Here is a 19,117-nt window from a genome sequence, read left to right as displayed (position 1 = left end):
GCACTTTTGTGTCTGAACCATGGCAGGTCCTGTTTCAGAGCTAATGTTTGCCTGGGTTCCTTCCAGGGCTGGGGCCTAGAACAGCTGTGGTTTTACAAAAAGAAGCTGGGCCAACCTTCAGAGTTCCAGGGATAGAGTGCCAGGCCAGACCGTTGCTAGCTGTATGAGCCCACTCAGGTCACTGGACATTTCTGAACCCATTTCTTAATATTCAAAATATAAAGTGCAAGGCATACTTACTGGGGTCCTACTAAAGGGCATGCATGCTGTTATGATTCCAAGATGACTGGAGAAACTAAAAAAGGCAGAAAATCATATACAAATGTAAGTTGACCCAAATTGAATTAATACATTTCCAAAATCCAAGATAAATCTTTGTACATTTCACTTTGTTCTGGCATCAGTTCCTGCTGGGAGTCTGCATATGAAAGAAAGCTAATGCTAGGAAGGATGGCAGCATTTGGTCCCCAAGATCAGCATCAGTTCTGCTTGCCTGGATGATTTTCTTCATCTGTTGCATAGCAACCTCTCCTGTCAGCTGCCTGTTTTTCCTCAGCACTTCCTCTGTAAAATGTCCATAATGAAATGTGAACAAACTCAGAAAAGGTCTGAAACACCATTTTATATGCTATTTGTTCCCAAATCTGTATCCCCAACTCTAACTTGGCCTATAACTTTTGTAACCATAATCCAACTGTATACCTTACTTCTCCATTTGGATATGTCTTGGTATTCTCAAAATTAGTATGTCCCAAACTGAGCTTTTGAATATATCCTTCTCACAATCATCATGCATTCCTTCACTTGACTTCTTCACCTCAGTAAATACCAACATGCAGTCAGATTTTCAATCCAGAAACTCTCGTGTCTTCATCACAACTTCCTTTCCCTATTTCCTTTTCCACATTCAAACAACCACCGAATCTTGAATATTCTACCTTAAATATATACCAACTTCACTCCCTTTCTACCATTCTACACTATGCCACCAGTATCTCTCTAACCTGGCCTACTGAGCAGCCTCTTAATTGGCCTCCCTATTTTTTCCTACTACAATCAGTTCTCTACAAAGTAACTAGAATAATCTTAAAATGTAAATCATATTATGCCACTTACTATTCCCACTTAAATCTACCATTGTTTTCCCACTGCAATTAGAATAAAAATTAAACTCTCTACCCTGGACAAGCGGTGTCTTGGGCAGGGCTTGAACCTCACTTTATCCAAATACTAACCATATCTCCTTTAACAAAAATTCATGTTTATCTCATGCAATTTGTGATTTAAAAACATTGTTAGAAAACAGTGCTATTTTTATTGACTCGTAACATGCAATTCTAAATAAAATCCCTATGCTTGCTATAAAAATGCATCTTGGTGACAGGTAATCCTCATTTCAGCCAGAAAGCTCCACCTAAGCCCCCCAAAAATGGAGAAATTCTAGAAACTCCTTTGCTCAATTCTACAACGTCAGTCCATGATACTCTCCCAGCTTTCATTCTCCTACTACTCGGAACTTCACTCTTACCTAAGGGGCTCTGCATTCTTATTTGTTTTGTCAGTTACATATTTAACCTCACTCTTCACGCAGCTAATTTTTATGCACCCTACAGAAATCAACTTAATATTATTTTCTCATAGTGGTCTTCTCTGATCATCTTCACCTATCTAAATTGGGGTTTTGCTACAGATAGTATGACCATTCATCCCAATTTCCCTAAGACAGTAGTGGTTTATGCTTGTTGTATTAGCAAAATTATAAATGGCACCCTCGTTTACTCTCAAAAGTGACACAACTTGATTGATAAAATCAACTCTATGTGGAGATTCAATACGCCCCAAGAGGGGGGTCAAAATAAGGCAGGAGAGAGGAGGGGAAAGGCGTAATAGGAGAACTGAATGTAAGTTTAAGAGTAAGAAGAGTAGAAGGATATATGAAGAGAGCAAAGAAGAGATTATGAAGGATAAAACAAATTTAGAAGGGGTGATGAAGAACTAAATACAGAAAAAAGAAAAAATGAGCAAACTAAGGAACAAGCAAAAAGACAGAGACAGGAAGAGGAATAATGGCTGAGATAGAGTCATATCTCAACTCTAAGTAGGTATATTAAGAATTCTCAACTCATTGGAATGCAAACATGAAATAATTTTATTTTTTGCAGTAACTTCTCTAGATATAGCAAAGTTGAAAACATTCCATTCACACTTGTGTGGATTGGCCAAATTCTGTAACTTGTTGGTGATATTAAATCTTTAGAATGATTTCATATTGATATTTATGATGTGATCCCATTTATTTTACAATTTTACTTTGAACTTAATTTAAATCTTACATCTCTTTTTCTACCCCTGGTCATGCTAGACCAGTCTGTGACTTTAACTGCATATGTAATATTTAGGAGAAGGTGAAGAGTTCAAGGATTGTACATTCTCTCCCCTTGTCATCCTTCCTCCAGGACACTTCCTTTCTCTTCTATGATGTGGCAGGATACAAAAAGAGAGAAAAATAAAAGTAACTCTGTATTCAACTAGCTGATTTTTAAAGTCCCACTCTATGATTGACTTAACTCTTTTCAAGCGCTTAATGAGAATGGGTTGTAACTATACCAATGCTTTATTGGTGATGAGTTCACTCCAGTGCATCTCCCCTAAATTATTGAACGTTCCTTAGAAAATTTGGTCACCACTCCCATTGACCTCCAACTGATGGTTTTTATATAGCACGCCTCTATTATATGTGCCTCTTGGCTGCCCACTCACATATTGTGGCAGCACTAGAAAGGCTATAGTCTTCAGTCTCAGCTTCTCTCAGTCACTGATGCTGTGACAGCCCTAAATTCTTCCTATTGGGAAATTCCCACAATGCCATATTCCCCTAATTCTCTTCCCTACTACTCACGTAACGTGCGATCAGATCAGTAAGTACATAAGCTAATCAGACATACAACTGAGGAAGAAAATATGTCTCCCATTCTTAGAATAAATCCCAATTATTACTAATAATATTGATTTCTAATTTAATTTTGTTGGCCAGTGTGCATTCTCTTACTAAACTCTTAATATTTATAAAATCTGTAATCTTGTACACTTTTATCCCTTATATTGGTACTTTGAGTTTTCTGACTCTTTGTTTCTTGATCAGTTTCACTAGGAATTTGTAAATTTCATTAATCTTTTCAAAGAACAAAGTTCTTACTTTACTAATTTTTTCTATTTTTGGTCTGTTTTGTATTCTAATTTTTTCTATTCTCCTTATTATTTCCTTCCTTCTACTTACTTTGTATTTAATTTGTTCTTTTTTTGCCAGCTCTTAAAGATGGAAATTTAGTGACTGATCTTTTTTGCATCTTTATTTTTATTATATATATATATTTTTAATTTTTTTTATTATGTTAGTCACCATACAGTACATCCCTGGTTTTTGATGTAAAGTTCGATGATTCATTAGTTGCGTATAACACCCAGTGCACCATGCAATATGTGCCCTCCTTACTACCCATCACCAGCCTATCCCATTCCCCCACCTCCCTCCCCTCTGAAGCCCTCAGTGACTGATTTTTAAGGCTCTTTGCTTTTCCAATACAAGCATTTAAAATTATTAATTTTCCTTTATGCACTGCTCTAGCTGTATCTCACACATTTTGATATATTGTGATTTCATAATATTCAATTCAAAATAATTTCCCTTGTGATTTAATCTCTGATTAATAGTTTATTTAGGAGTGTGTCATTTTATTTATAAGTATTTTGGGCACATTTCTGGATATCTTTTAGCTATCTCATGGTTATTGATTTCTAACAATTATGTTGTAGCCAGAAAACATACTCAAAGATTTCAAACTTTAGGTATTTATGAACAAATATGGATATATTTATGTGTGTGTGTATCTGAAATATATATATGGATATTTTATGGTCCAGAATATAGTCCACCTTGATGAGCATTTCATGTGCTCTTAAAAATAATATGAATTATCCAGGTACTATATATAGTGTTTTTATAAAATGTCAGTTACATTAATTTGGATGACACTATTATTGAAATCCTTTAAATCTTTACTCATTTTGTTGTGTAATTATCCTATCAATTACCAAGAGAAGAGTGATAAAAATCATCAATTATGATTGTGGCTGTGTCTTCTTCTATCTTTAGAGCTGCCTGCATTTTCTCATGAATTTTGAAGTTCTGTCTTTAGGTGCATACATAGTTAACATTATTACGTATTAACCCACTATCTTTATGAAATTTCTCACTTCATTGCATGTGATATTATTTTTCTTAAAGTCCTCTTTGATACTCATATATGCACAACGATGTTCATAGATTTACATTTTGCATTATATGCCACTTTGAATCTTTTTATTTGAAACCTATTTGAGTATTTTTAAGTGCATCTCTTTTTGTCAGCAAATAGTTGGGTCTTGATCTCTTATCCTGTCTAATAACGTCTGCCTTTTTATTGGAGTATTTTTTCTATTTCTACTTAATGTAATTATGTATGTGATTGAGTTTATCATTTGCTATTTGTTTTCTTTGTCCTATTTGTTTATTATTCCTCTATTTCACATTCATATTTCATTGAGGATAATAAAAAATTTTTGTACTTTGGGGTGCCCGTGTGGCTCAGATGGTTAAGCATCTGCCTTCGGCTCAGGTCATGATCTCCAGGTCCTGGGATTGAGTCCCAGTTGGGCTCTCTGCTGCAGAAAGTCTGCTTCTCCCTCTCCTTCCTCCTCTCCCCCTGCTTGTGCTCTCTCTGTCTCTCTATCAAATGAATAAATAAAATCTTTTTTAAAAAATATTTTTGGGGGCGCTTGGGTGGCTCAGTCGTTAAGTGTCTGCCTTCGGCTCAGGGCGTGATCCCAGCATTCTGGGATCGAGCCCTGCATCAGGCTCCTCCTCTGGGAGCCTGCTTCTTCCTCTCACAATCCCCCTGCTTGTGTTCCCTCTCTCACTGGCTGTCTCTCTCTGTCAAATAAATAAATATAATCTTAAAAAAAATTCTTTTTTGTATTTTATTTTAATATCTGTATTTTATTTTTAGCTATAACTTCTAGTAGTTGCTTAAACCTTACAATATGCATCTTTAACTTATTACAGTCTGTTAGAGTTAATATTTGCTACTTCACATAAACATAATAAATTTTAAAAAGGATAATTCCATTTGGTCATATATTTTATTTCAACATTGGCTGTGGTCATATATTTTATTTCAACATTTATTATACACCTCATAATATTTTTTTTTGCCTTAAACAGTTTTCTTTTTTATAATTAAGGGAAAATAAAAGATAGTCTTGCAGGGATTAAAAACTGAAGCATTAGTGGTTTCCAGATGCAGAACAATAGGTCGCCAAAAACAAGGGATTTTAGTAACCCTGAGATAGCCCTGGCACCTCTCCTGTCATCCAATTATAAGATTAAAAAGTACCTGAGATTATCCAGGAGCCAAGGGGCGTGAAAGTGGAAAAGGATGAGGAAGTGGACTTAGCCCTCATCTATTACACACATTGTTCTGCAGGGAACTGATGTCAGCTGCCTGGTGCCTTAATGCATTTTTGTTTACTCCTTCACATCCTAACACCTTTCACAGAGTTTAGGAGCCTCACAGAAACACACAGATTAGAAACAGGGCAAGGCCAGAATAAATTCACATTAGAACAAAAGGATCCAACTGGGAAACTTTTAGCTTGGAAAGTTCCTGATAAAGGCTTTCATTATTAGGGTGTTGCAATGTATCCAGTTTCCCCAAGATGAGAATATTTAAGGCCAGAGATACAATGTTTCTGAAGAGAAAGCCCACACAGTAAAGTAAGGGAAGGTTCTATTGATTAGCCCCCAACCCTGCCCACAGCAGCACTACTTAGTCAGATGTCTGCCTTTCCTTCCTGACCCAAATACAGTATCACTCTTCCCCAGAGGCTTTAGGGATAAACAACCAAGGAGCATCAACAATTCAGCACAAGCAGGCACCAAACTGTAGCAGCTGCAAGGAAGGCAGGACCATCAAAAATAAGGCATGGCCCAGAACCCCTAGGGGAAAATGCATCAGTTACTTTTAAAACACCAGAGAGTTCTGTGTTGCTGTAAGTGCCAAGTAAGAGGGAGTGGTGATTCAGGAGAATAAGGAAAGGTGGGGCTGCTAGAGCAGTTTGATCAAAGCATAGGAAGCCTTTAAAAATCACCTGCAGAGAACAAACTGGTGGTTGCCAGAGGGAAAGTGGGTGGGGAAATGGGTGAAATAGATAAAGGGAATCGAAAGGTAAGAACTTCCAGTTATAAAATAAGTCACAGAAACGAAAAAGCACAGCATAGGAAATATAGTCAATAATATTGTAATAACATTGTATAGTGACAGACGGTAACTACATTTATCATGGTAAGCACTGAATAACGTGTGGAATTGTTGAATCAATACGTTGTACACCTGAAACTAATGTAACATTGCATGTATGTTAATTATACTTCAATAAAAAATAAAAATAAATAAATAAAAATCACATGCCAAGGAGTTTTATCTTTATTCTGTAAAGAAAGAATAGTTGGAAAAGTAGCTGAAATAATTTCAACAGGGGTGTGTTTCTATAAAACTCATGCTAGCATCAATTGCGGGCAATGGGCAAGAGTAATTGATGCCCCCTCTCTCACATAGTAAATAACGCAAACTGCTGCATTTATCATTACTAAAATGATACTCTTGGAAATATTTTTAATATTTCAGTATAAAATATCTATGATCCTTTTGGGGACACTGGATATTATCTTATCGTTTCTCTTAGCAAAATACACTGGTATTTTTAATTCAATGGACAAAAATAAATCTACTAAATAGGGAACTTACATTCAAGAGCCATGAACATGTTGGTTCTCTGATACATACAAATATTATTAAATACCAAAGTAATCTTGGTGAAAAGCTATAAAGTAATGCTACATATTTCTTAAGTTATATGTTGCATTATAATTCACTATGGGCCAGTATTGTTAACACTGGATGATAAGGAGACTTCTAGCCAAGATATTCAGTACTCAGATGAACTAAAACAGAAAATTGCCTTCCATTCTGAAACCACTTTCTTGCATCAAACTTAGCTTTTGTCATAACACCTTTTATTGGCCCTTTCTTGAACATGTATTAGGGAGTACTCAGGGTATGACCATTCCACTGGGGCTCAATTTGAGTGATGGCACCATGTGATATGGGTGTGATCTCAGTAATGGATTTATTTTGGGATGGTAGAGGAATGCAACTTTACCAGAGCCTATGGGAACAGAGAATCGATTTTCCAGCAGTGGAAAAATGGTCGTGTTAACAGGCAGTTTAGGACGGATTATGGAAGCTATAGAGATGACTCCACCTGCTCATGTACAGGCATATTCGGCAACTGATCACAAAAGAGAAATTTACCTCATCCCATTTTGACTATATTTATATTAGTAGTTGGTATGAGCCTGTAAGTATGAGATTTTTGTGCAAGGAAAAATATATATTGGAAAGTGATAGTGATGCTTCAAAATATGTAACAGTGATTGCTAAAAGGCGTTTATCAATATGTGTTATCTATTTCAAGGCAATTGTGCATAACATTGTGCATAAAGAAAGACAATAATTAGTTACATCTGAATGATTAGTTATTAAAGATAAACTTATGTGTCCAATTCCACTACAATTGAGACAACTGAGAAATAGCAAAAATCAGTAAGTTGGGGGCGCCTGGGTGGCACAGCGGTTGAGCATCTGCCTTCGGCTCAGGGCGTGATCCCGGCGATCTGGGATCGAGCCCCACATCAGGCTCTTCTGCTATGAGCCTGCTTCTTCCTCTCCCACTCCCCCTGCTTGTGTTCTCTCTCTCACTGGCTGTCTCTATCTCTGTCGAATAAATAAATAAAATCTTTAAAAAAAAATCAGTAAGTTGGCCTGGGATATGTTTGCCAGTTTGGGCAATCTAAATGTCAAGGTCAAACTACTGAGAGACAAAATGATCTTATCGTGAGAACAGATTAAGAACCAGAATTTAAGAGGCCTTGACCAGTCCTCTAATCAACCAGTCCTCCCATTCAGGGTATCAGTAGACATGTTTTTGCACAACAATAAGCCTTAAGAAGGCAGAAGGGCACTGGTGATATCCTAATGTGAACCCAGAAAATGAGAGCAGGTGACAAAAAGGCTAAGTAGGATAGAATCCTCTAAGGAATGAACAGGGAAGAAGCAGAAGGAAGAATAGGGAGGGAATGATGACCCTGCAAATGATTGAAACAACTAAGAACTGCAGAAACTTACCTTGTCTTTTCCCACATGTAGTCCACCAACCATGCCTGCAAACACCAGCGTTAACCTTTGAATGGGTACATGTGACATTTCAATGTAGGTGATGACATTTTGTTGGGTCTATTTACCATTTAGATTGTGAAGTTACTGGTGAGAATCTGACAATATGAAACTAGTATTTGTCCAAGAGACACCAGAATGCCTCACTCCTACCCTAAATTGCCACTTTGCCTCCACCTAGGGCTTTTCCTAAAGGACACATACATCAATGAACCTGTAATATCATTCCCTGGGCCAGTTCCCAGTACGCTTCAATGTAAGGCTTTCAGCACAACTAAAAAATTGTTAAGTCAGAACTCAAACCACATGATCTTTTCATTAAATCACATTTTCTAACAGATTATAGAATAGTGTGTGGCATTTAAAAAATAGCAACCAATACAAAATACCATATAATATACTAAACACTAAGAAAATCTGGTACAGCACAAATGAAATGTATGAATATAATGATGTGCTAATTTTATCTCCTAGACATCAATGAGAGAGCTAATTAGAAAAGATAGGGGTCAAAGAGGATAGAAGTAATCAAGAAAAGTCATAAAAAAAAAAGGTAACTTCCAAGGGAAGGGAACATCATGTGCAGATAGGAAACTGAACATGGCCAGTTAATGAGGAAAAAAAAATGTACAGCCTTCTGGTCAAGTTGGGTTGAAGCACATTTATTTGTGGAACATAAGGAATAGCATGGAGGACATTAGGAGAAGGAAGGGAAAAATGAAAGGGGAGAATCGGAGGGGGAGATGAACCATGAGAGACTATAGACTCCGGGAAACAATCTGAGGGCTTTAGAGGGGAGGGGGGTGGGGGGATGGGGTAGCCCGGTGATGGGTATTAAGGAGGGCACGTATTGCATGGAGTGCTGGGTGTTATATGCAAGCAATGAATCATGGAACACGACATCAAAAACTAATGATGTGCTGTATGGTGACTAACATAACATAATAATAATTAAAAAAACAATGAAGCAGAATTCCTTTGACTCATTCTGCATCTTACTACCATTGATCCCTAATGTGCAAGGATGAGGACTTAGCCCCAAATCTCTAGTGAGAAGAAAGAAAGAGTGATGTGGCAATACCCAACCTTCACTGGTGGGCACTGGCTCAGCTTACCACTTAGTATTGTAAGAGAGAACACGGGCGTGTCCTACATGCGTGAGTGTCACCTCGAAGTGTGTAGTGGTACTGCGCTCGGTGCTTCAGAATCTGGCCCATCACATGAGTCTTCCCTCTGAGGGAGAGGTGAGGAAAGGGCTTGGGAAATGGGGCTTTCCCTGAGGTAGGGAGCAGTTGTAGGAGAACCCTCCCCAACCCAGTGACATACATCATTACCACTTTGACAGAAACTGATCTGGTCATAGACAAATTACACTATGCATAAAAGTTGACTTTGCTTTTAAAATCTGAATCTGTTTAAGCATTTTTCACAGAACTAGAACAAATAATCCTAAAATTTGTATAGAACCACAAAAGTCCCTGAATAACCAAAGCAGTCTTGAAAAAGAACGGATCTGGAGGTATCATAATCCCAGATTTCAAGACATACTACAAATCTATGACAATGGAAGCAAGAATATGCAATGGGAAAAAAAAGTCTCTTTAAAAATGATGTTGGGAAAATTGGACATCTACATGCAAAGAAATGAACTAGACCACTTTCTTCAACCAGGCACAAAAATAAACTCAAAATGGATTAAAGACCTAACTGTGAGACCTAAAACAATAAAATTCTTAAAAGAAAACATAGGCAGTAATCTCTTTGACCAGCCTTACCAACATTCTAGATATGTCTCTTTTGGCAAGGGAAATAAAAGCAAAATTAAACTATGGGACTACACCAAAATCAAAAGTTTTTGCACAACAAAGGAAACCATCAACAAAGCAAAAGACAACCCACCAAATGAGAGAAGATATTTGCAAATGATATATCTGACAAAGGGTTAATATTCAATATATAAAGAACTTATACAACTTAACACCAAGAAAACAAATATTTCAATTAAAAATGGGCAGAGGACATAAACAGACATTTTTCCAAAGAGGACATACAGATAGCCAACAGATGCATAAAAAGATACTCACATCACTCATCATCAGAGAAATGCCAATCAAAACCACAGTGAGATATCCCCTCACACCTGTTAGAATGGCCACAATTAAATCACAAGAAACAATAAATGTTGGCAAGGATGTAGAGAAAAAGGAAGCCTCATGCACTGTTGGTGGGTGCAAACTGGTGCAGCCATTCTGGAAAACAGAATGGAAGGTCCTCAAAAAGTTAAAAATAGAACTACTATATGATCCAATAATTCCACTACTGGGTATTTACCCAAGGAAAATGAAACCACGAATTCAAAAAGATAAATGCACCCCTATGTTTTTTGCAACATTATTTACAATAGCCAAGATATGGGAGCAACCCAAGTGCCATCAATAAATGAATGGATAAAGGTGTGATATATATATATATATATATATATATATATATATATATATATATGACATATATACAAATATATACAAATATGTGATATATAGAATAGAATATTATATATAATATATTATATATAATATAAATATATAATATATATGACATATATACAAATATACAAATATGTGATATATAGAATAGAATATTATATATGTTTATATAATATTTATAATTATATTCTATATATAATATAAATATATAATATAATATTACCCAGCCATAAAAAAGAATGAAATCTTGCCATTTGCAACAACATGAGTGGAGTTCGAGAATTTTATGCTAAGTGAAATAAGTCAGAGAAAGACAAATACCATATGATTTCTTTCATCTGTGGAAATTAAGAATCAAAACAAACAAGCAAAGGGAAAAAAGAGAGATGACAAGCCAAGAACCAGACTCTTTTTAAAATTTTTACTCAAATTCAATGTAGTTAACATATAGTGTATTAGTTTCAGGGTTAGAATTTAGTGATTCATCAGTTGCATATAACACCCAGTGGTCATTACAATTGCCCTCCTTAATTCAAGAAACAGACTCTTAACTATAGAGAGCAAACTGATGGTTACCAGAGGGGTGGTGGGTGGGGGGATGGGTAAAACAGATGATGGGGATTAAGGAGTGCACTTGTTGTGATGAGCACCAGGTGTTGTATGGAAATGTTGAGTCACTATATTGTATACCTGAAACTAATATTACACTGTGTATTAACTGTAATTTAAATAAAAACTTAAAGAAAACTTAAAACAAAGAAAAATGTTTAATAAAAATAAATAAAAATATATTCCCATATTTAAAAAAAGGAAGTTTTTGGCACTCATTCCTCCACAGAAACACTGCCTAAACCAAAATATATGAACCAAAATTGCTTTGTGAGAACTCTAGGACCCAGATGAAAAAGCAGCAGCACCCCAGCAAACATCTAAACAAGAAAAGCCACAATAACGATGGTAGGAAATTTCATGGCATTTTGTTCACTCTTGCCCACCTGCTCCTTGGCACAAGACAGAATGGTCAGGAGGAAACTTCCCAATGGTCAGGAGGAATTCTCAGTTCCTCCCTCAAGACAGAAGGAAAAGAATGGAACGTGCTTGCAATATTCTAGCTTGTTTCAGGGATGCCTAAGAGACGGGTGTCTGTCTTCCCTCACTCAGGGCACTAATGGGTATAAAGACACGGTTTGGATACCAGCTTGGAGGCTCCAGAGAGTAGTGCTGGGTGTGATAGAGTCTCAGGGGGTCTGCAGACCCACAGGTAACAAGGGATTAGAGATTATGGGCAGAAGGATACAATAGAAAACTAAGGCTTCTGAGAAGAAGCAGGGGTGAGACTCTTAAGGAAATTATGCTATTTAAAAGCAGCTGTATATGCTCAGAGCTGGAATAAAAGTACAAGCACAAGCTTAGTGAAGGCACATATCAGAAAAGACCTGAAAGGACACTGACACTTTAAGGCAGACTGATCAGTGAAGCTCTTCCTCTGCACAAAGCCATCCATAATGACTTGGAGAGGTGACTGTTTTTTCAAATGTCCAAATCTCAACAAAATATCACAAAGTATTCAAAGAAACAGAAAAAATATGGAACAAAATAAGTCTCCTTAAATCAACTTAAAGAAATGCAGGCCTCTGACTTACTTGAGAAATAATTTTAAATAACTGTTTTATAACACCTAGTGCTCATCACATCACTGGGTGTTAGAAAACAATTATTTTAAATTATTTCTTAAGTAAGTGTTATATGCAACTGATGAATTACTGAACTTTACATCTGAAACTAATGATGTACTCCATGTTGACTAATTGAATTTAATTTAAAAAAATAAAATAATTGTTCTAAAGATACTCAATGAGGTAAAAGAGAACACAGAACTAAACAAAATCAGGAAAATGACATCAACAAAATGAGTATATTAATGAGGAAACAAAAATTATAAAAGTGAACCAAGCAGAAATTTTAGAGCAGAAAAAAGAATAGCTGATTTGAAAAGTTCACTAGAGGGGATTAATAGCAGATTTGATTAGGCATAAAAATGAATCAGTGACGACAGTCATTTGAAATCTTTGAGTAATAAGAGCAAAAGGAAAGAATTTTAAGTGAACAAAGCCTAAAAGTGAACAAAACTGTGTTGTTTAGTTCTCTCTGTGTAAGAAGAGCAAAAGAAAAAAATTTAAGTGAACAAAGCCTTAAAAAGCCTATTTAAATTCTAATTAGTTAACATATAGTGTAATATTGGTTTCAGGAGTAGAATTTAGTGATTCATCTCTTACATATAATACCCAGTGCTCATCACAAGTGCCCTCTTTAATATCCATCACCCAATTAGCCATCCCACTCCCACACACCTCCTCTCCAGCAACCCTCAGTCTGTTCTCTATGGTTAAGAGTTTCCTTTATGGTTTGCATCCCTTTCTTTTTTTTCTTCCTTCCCCTATCTTCATCTATTTTGTTTCTTAAATTCCACATATGAGTGAAATCATATGGTATTTGTTTTTCTCTGACTGACTTATTTCGCTTAGCATAATACACTCTAGTGCCATCCATGTTGTTGCAAATGATAGGATTTCGTTCTTTTTGATGCCTGAATAATATTCCATTGGATATATATATATATATATATATATATATATATATATATATATATACATACATATATATATATATATCACCTCTTCTTTATTCATTGATGGGCATTTGGGCTCTTTCCATAATTTGGCTATTGTTGATAATGCTGCTCTAAACATTGGGGTGCATGTGCTCCTTTGAATCAGTATTTTTTTATCCTTTTGGTAAATATCTAGTAGTGCAATTGCTAGATTATAGGGTAATTCTATTTTTAGCTTTTTGAGGAACCTCCATACTATTGTCCAGAGTAGAAACTATTGACTAAACCAATACACATTATCTGAGTCCCAGTGGGGTAAGAGAAAGAGAAAGGGGCTGAGAACTTATTTTTTTAATTGTCCAAAAACCTTCCATATATTGGGGGAAGAAAATGGATATCTAAATGCAAGAAAGTAAATGAACTCCAGCTAGTACACATTCAAAAAGTCCCAACTGAGACACATTATAAATAAACTGTCAAAATTCAAATAAAAAGAGAATTTTGAAAGCAGTAAGAAAAAAGTGACCCATCACATATAATGGAGCTTCTATAAAATTATCAGTGGAAATCTCATCAGAAGCCTTGCAGGACAAAATGGAGTGGCATGTTATATTCAAAGTGCTGAAAGAAAAACTTGCATTCAGCAAATCTATCTTTCAAAAGTGAAGGAGAAATTAAGACTTGCCCAGATAAACAAAAGCTAAGGAGTTCATTACCACTAGAAATGTCCTATAAGAAATGCCAAAGTGAGTCATTCAAGCTGGAAATGAAAGGAGGCGAGGCAATAACCTGAAGTCATATAAAAATATAAAGTGCTTCAGCAAAGTTGTATATATATGGACAAACATAAAAACCTGCACTATTATAATTTTGGTTTATAACTCCAGTTTTAACATAGGAGTTAAAAGATAAAAGCACAAAAACAATTATAAATGTATATTAATGTGTACACAATATGTAAACATGTAATTTTTGGCATGAATAACATAGAGTGGTGGTGGAGCTGTAAAGGAGAAGAGTTTTGTATACCACTGAAGTTGTTATTCTCAGTGTAAGATTATTATCAACTTAAGATATTTATATAATCTCCATGGTACGCACAAAAAAAATCTATAGAATATACATAAAGGCAAATAAGGTAATCCAAGCATGTCACTAAAAATATCAATAAAACACAAAGGAAAGCAGTTAAGAGAGGAAAGGAGGGACAAAAAAGCTGTAAGACATACAAAACACAATAACAAATGGCCTACAGGTACATGAAAAGACACTCAACATCACTAATCATCAGGAAAACATAAAGCAAAACCACAATGAGATATCACCTCACACCTGTTAAAATGGCTACTATTAGACAAAAGATGAAAAACACTGATGAGGTTATGAAGAAAAGGAAACCCTTGTACACTGTTGGTTGAAATGTAAATTGGTACAATGACTATGAGAAACAGTATGGAGATTCCTCAAAAAACTAAAAATATAACTACCATACAATCCAGCAATCCTACTTCTGAATATATATCCAAAGGAAATAGTCCCTATCTCAAAGAAGTATCTGAACTCCCATGTTCACTGCAGCTTTATTTATAGTATCCAAGACATGGAATCAACGTAAATGTCCATCGATGCATGAATGGGTAGAGAAAATGCAATAGAATATTATTCAGCCTTTTAAAAAAGAAGGAAATTCTATCATTTGTGACAACATGGATGAACCTGGAGGACATTATGCTAAGCGAAATAAACCAGACACAGAAAGACGAACACTGTATGATCTCACTTGTGTTGGAATTTAAGTTAAAACATCAGATCATAGTAACAGAGAGTAGAATAGTAATTACCAGGGCCAGGGGAGTGGGAGAAAAGGGAAACTGTTCATTAAAGGGTATAAACTTTTACTTGAGGAATGAATAAGTTCTGGAGATCTAATGTATAGCAGGATGACTAAGGTTAATAAGACTGTATTATATACTGGAAATTAGCTAAGAGACCAGATCTCAAGTGTTCTCACCACAAAAAAAGGATGACAATGTGAGATATAAATATGTTAATTAGTTTGTCTATGGTAATATTTCACAATGTATACATATATCAAAACATCATGTTGTACAACCTAAATGTATTCAATTTTAATTTGTCAGTCATACCTCAATAAAACTGGAGGAAAGATACAATGGTCCAAAAATAGCTGAAGCAATTTTTGAAAAGAAGAATAAGGTTGGAGGACTCACACTCCATTGTAATTTTTAAATTTACTAAAAAGCCACAATAATCAAGGCTGTGTGGTACTGGCACAGGGATAGACATATAGCTCAATGGAATACAATTGAATTTATATTAATGTTCAAAGGATTTTTGAAACTGTGCCAACAAAATTCAATGAAGTATAGTCTTTTCAACAAGTGATGCTTGTTAAACTGGATATCCATATGCAAAAGAATTAAATTAGGCCATTTCCTTATACCATAAACAAAAAACACCACAAAATATATAAAGAATTTAAATATAATGGCTAAAACTATAAAATTCTGTGAAGAAAATATGAGTATATCTTAGTGAACTAGGTTTAGGCACCAGTTTCTTAGATATGATGCCAAAACTACAGTGGTAAAAGAAAAACATACAAGTTGGACTTTATGAAAGTTGAAAACTTTCATGCTTCAAAGCACATTATCAAAAAAGTGAGAATTTGGGGTGCCTGGGTGGGTCAGTCAGTTAAGCATCTGTCTTCAGCTCAGATGATGATCCCAGGGTCCTGGGATTGAGTCTCACATCGGGCTCCCTGCTCAGCGGGGAGTCTGCTTCTCCCTCTCCCTCTACCCCGCCCCCCTGCTCATGCTCTCTCTCTCTCTCTTAAATAAATAAATAAAATCTTTTTAAAAATTAAAGAGAGAATTCAATCCATAGAATTGCAAAAATATTTGCAAATCATAAATCTAAGAATATAGATATCTGGAATATAAGTATATATAGTATATATAGGTATCTGGAATATATAAATATTTACAACTCAAAAACAAAGAAACACATAACTCAATTTAAAAAATGGTCAAAGGATTTGAATCAACATTTCCCCAAAGAAACTGTATAAATTGCCAACAAGCACATGAAAATATGCTTAACATCATTAGTCGTTAGAGGCAGTAAGTCAGAATCAAAATGAAATAATTTCACAGCCATTAGGATGGATATAATAAGAAATGTGGAGAATAATAACAAGTTTTGGTGAAGATATAGAAAAATTTGAATTCTTATAAAGCATGGGTGTAAATATAAAATAATTCATCCACTTCAGATAACAGTTCAGCAGTTCCTCCAAAAGTTAAACATAGAATTACTGTGTAAACCAGCAATTCTACTTCTAGGTATAAATTCAGAAAAATTAAAAACATTTACCTAAGCAGAGACTTGTATCCAAATGTTTTCAGAGCAGCATTATTCATAGTAGCCAAAAAAATGGAAACAACCCAAACGTCCATCAACTAGTAAACACATCAACTAGTGAACACAATATGGAAAATTCATACAATGGAATATTATTTAGCCATAAAAAGGGATGGAGTACTGACATATGTTACAACATGGATGAATCTTGAAAGCATGATACTATATGAATGAAGCCAGTCAGAAAACAGTACATGTTGTATGGTCCATTATTTATGACTTGTTCAAAATAGGGAAAGCCATAGGGCAGAAACTAGTTGAGTGATTGCCATAATCTAAAAAAAGGAGAAATGGGAAATCACTGCTAATGGGTTTCTTTTGGGGGTGATGAAAATGTTTTGGGACAGATAGTGGTAATGGATGCACAACTTTGTGAATATACTAAAAACTACCTAATTGAACACTATGAAATAATGAAATTTATTATATGTGAGTTATAACTCAGTGAAATATATCTAAATCTGCAATTATATGATTCAGGAATTCCACTAGTGAGCATTTATCCAAAGGAATTGGAAATTTAGACTCATGCAAAAATCTGTACATGTATGTCCATAGTATCTTCATTTATAAGCTAAAACTGGACATGACTCTGATGTCCTTCAGTGGGTGAATGGGCAAAAAAAAATGGTGATACAGCCATACCATAAAATACTACTCAGCAATAAAAAGGAACTAAAAATCAAAAAGCAATAATGTATATGAATCTTAAAAGCATTATGCTGAGTTTTTAAAAAGCCAATCCCAAAATCTCACATACTTTTTAAGAACCTATGGTTAACTCAAAATGTAAAGTTTAACTTTAAAAGGGGGCGCCTGGGTGGCGCAGTCGTTGAGCATCTGCCTTCGGCTCAGGGCGTGATCCCAGCGTTCTGGGATTGAGTCCCACATCAGGCTCCTCCACTGGGAGCCTGCTTCTTCCTCTCCCACTCCCCCTGCCTGTGTTCCCTCTCTCGCTGGCTGTCTCTCTCAAATAAATAAAAATTAAAAATCTTAAAAAAAAGACACTATTCTTAAAAAAATTTTTAAAATAAAAAAATAAAAATTAATTGATATGTATTTCTATTCACTTGTGAATTAAAAGGATAGATTAATATGTAGATAGCTAGAAAGAAAGATCACTTGACATAAACGAATTTGACAATAGGTTTATACCCTACATTGTATTCAGAATAAAAAACAATAAATTAACTTTAGGGTATAATTAGATAAATGAAGGTGAAACAAGAAAGAGGAGAAATTTGTTTAAATATTTCTTTGATTTGGGAGATGATAGCTCCTGAAAGAGTCCTCTAAGTTTATAAAACAAATGATTTTCAGAAACAGTTTGGAGACACTGGATATGAATTTGTATGCTAGTGCTCAATGTTTCTCAACTTATTGGGCATACAAACATTGGACTTAAGATGTAGAGCATTGTACATACTTTCTGAGCACTCTACACCCTCTGGCTTGCCTCTGATTACTGCTATTATATATTTAGACCAGTATTGAATAGCTCCCATATGCTTTATTTGGTTCTACAATTCAGGTGACATAAAATTTTTATTTTATTTTATTTTATTTTTAAAGACATCATATATTAAAACTGATTTTCCCTTGGTCCTATGAATTTTAACACATGAAGTCATTTATGTAATCACTCTCACAGTCAGGATCGAGAACGGTTCCATCATTCCCAAACTCCCTTTTGCTATCTCTTTATAGCAGGATTTATCATCCTTGGCACTATTGACGTATTAGGCTGGATAATTCTTTGTTGTGGGATGCTGTTGTATGCACTGTAGGATGTTTAGAAGCATCCCCCTGCCATTGTCCAAGAGGTGTCAGGTAGCAGCCTCTCTTAAGTTGTGACAACCAATCTCCCTTAGTTACAAACGACTGCTTTATAGTCACACCCTCAACCCAGCCCTTGCCCTGGCAATGATCACTATGTGTTCTGCATCACTATAGTTTTATTTTTTTGGAAATATCATATAAATAGAACAGGACATTGTATAACTCCTTCAGACTGACTTCTTCATTTAAGTATATGCTTTTGAGAGTCACCCAAGTTATTACATATATCAACAGTTCACTTTCTATTGCTGAAGTATGTTCTTTTTTTAAAAAGACTTTATTTATTCATTCATTTATTCATTTATTTTAGAGGGTGGGAAGGAGCAAAGGAGGTGGGAGAGGAAGAGGGAAAGAATCCCAAGCAGACTCCATGCTGAGCACGGAGCCCGTGCAGGGCTCAATCTCATGAC

The sequence above is a fragment of the Ursus arctos genome, chromosome X, assembly GCF_023065955.2.
Source record: "Ursus arctos isolate Adak ecotype North America chromosome X, UrsArc2.0, whole genome shotgun sequence".
NCBI lineage: Eukaryota > Metazoa > Chordata > Mammalia > Carnivora > Ursidae > Ursus > Ursus arctos.
The sequence above is the reverse complement of the archived record's forward strand: the minus strand, read 5'-3'. Positions refer to the sequence as shown.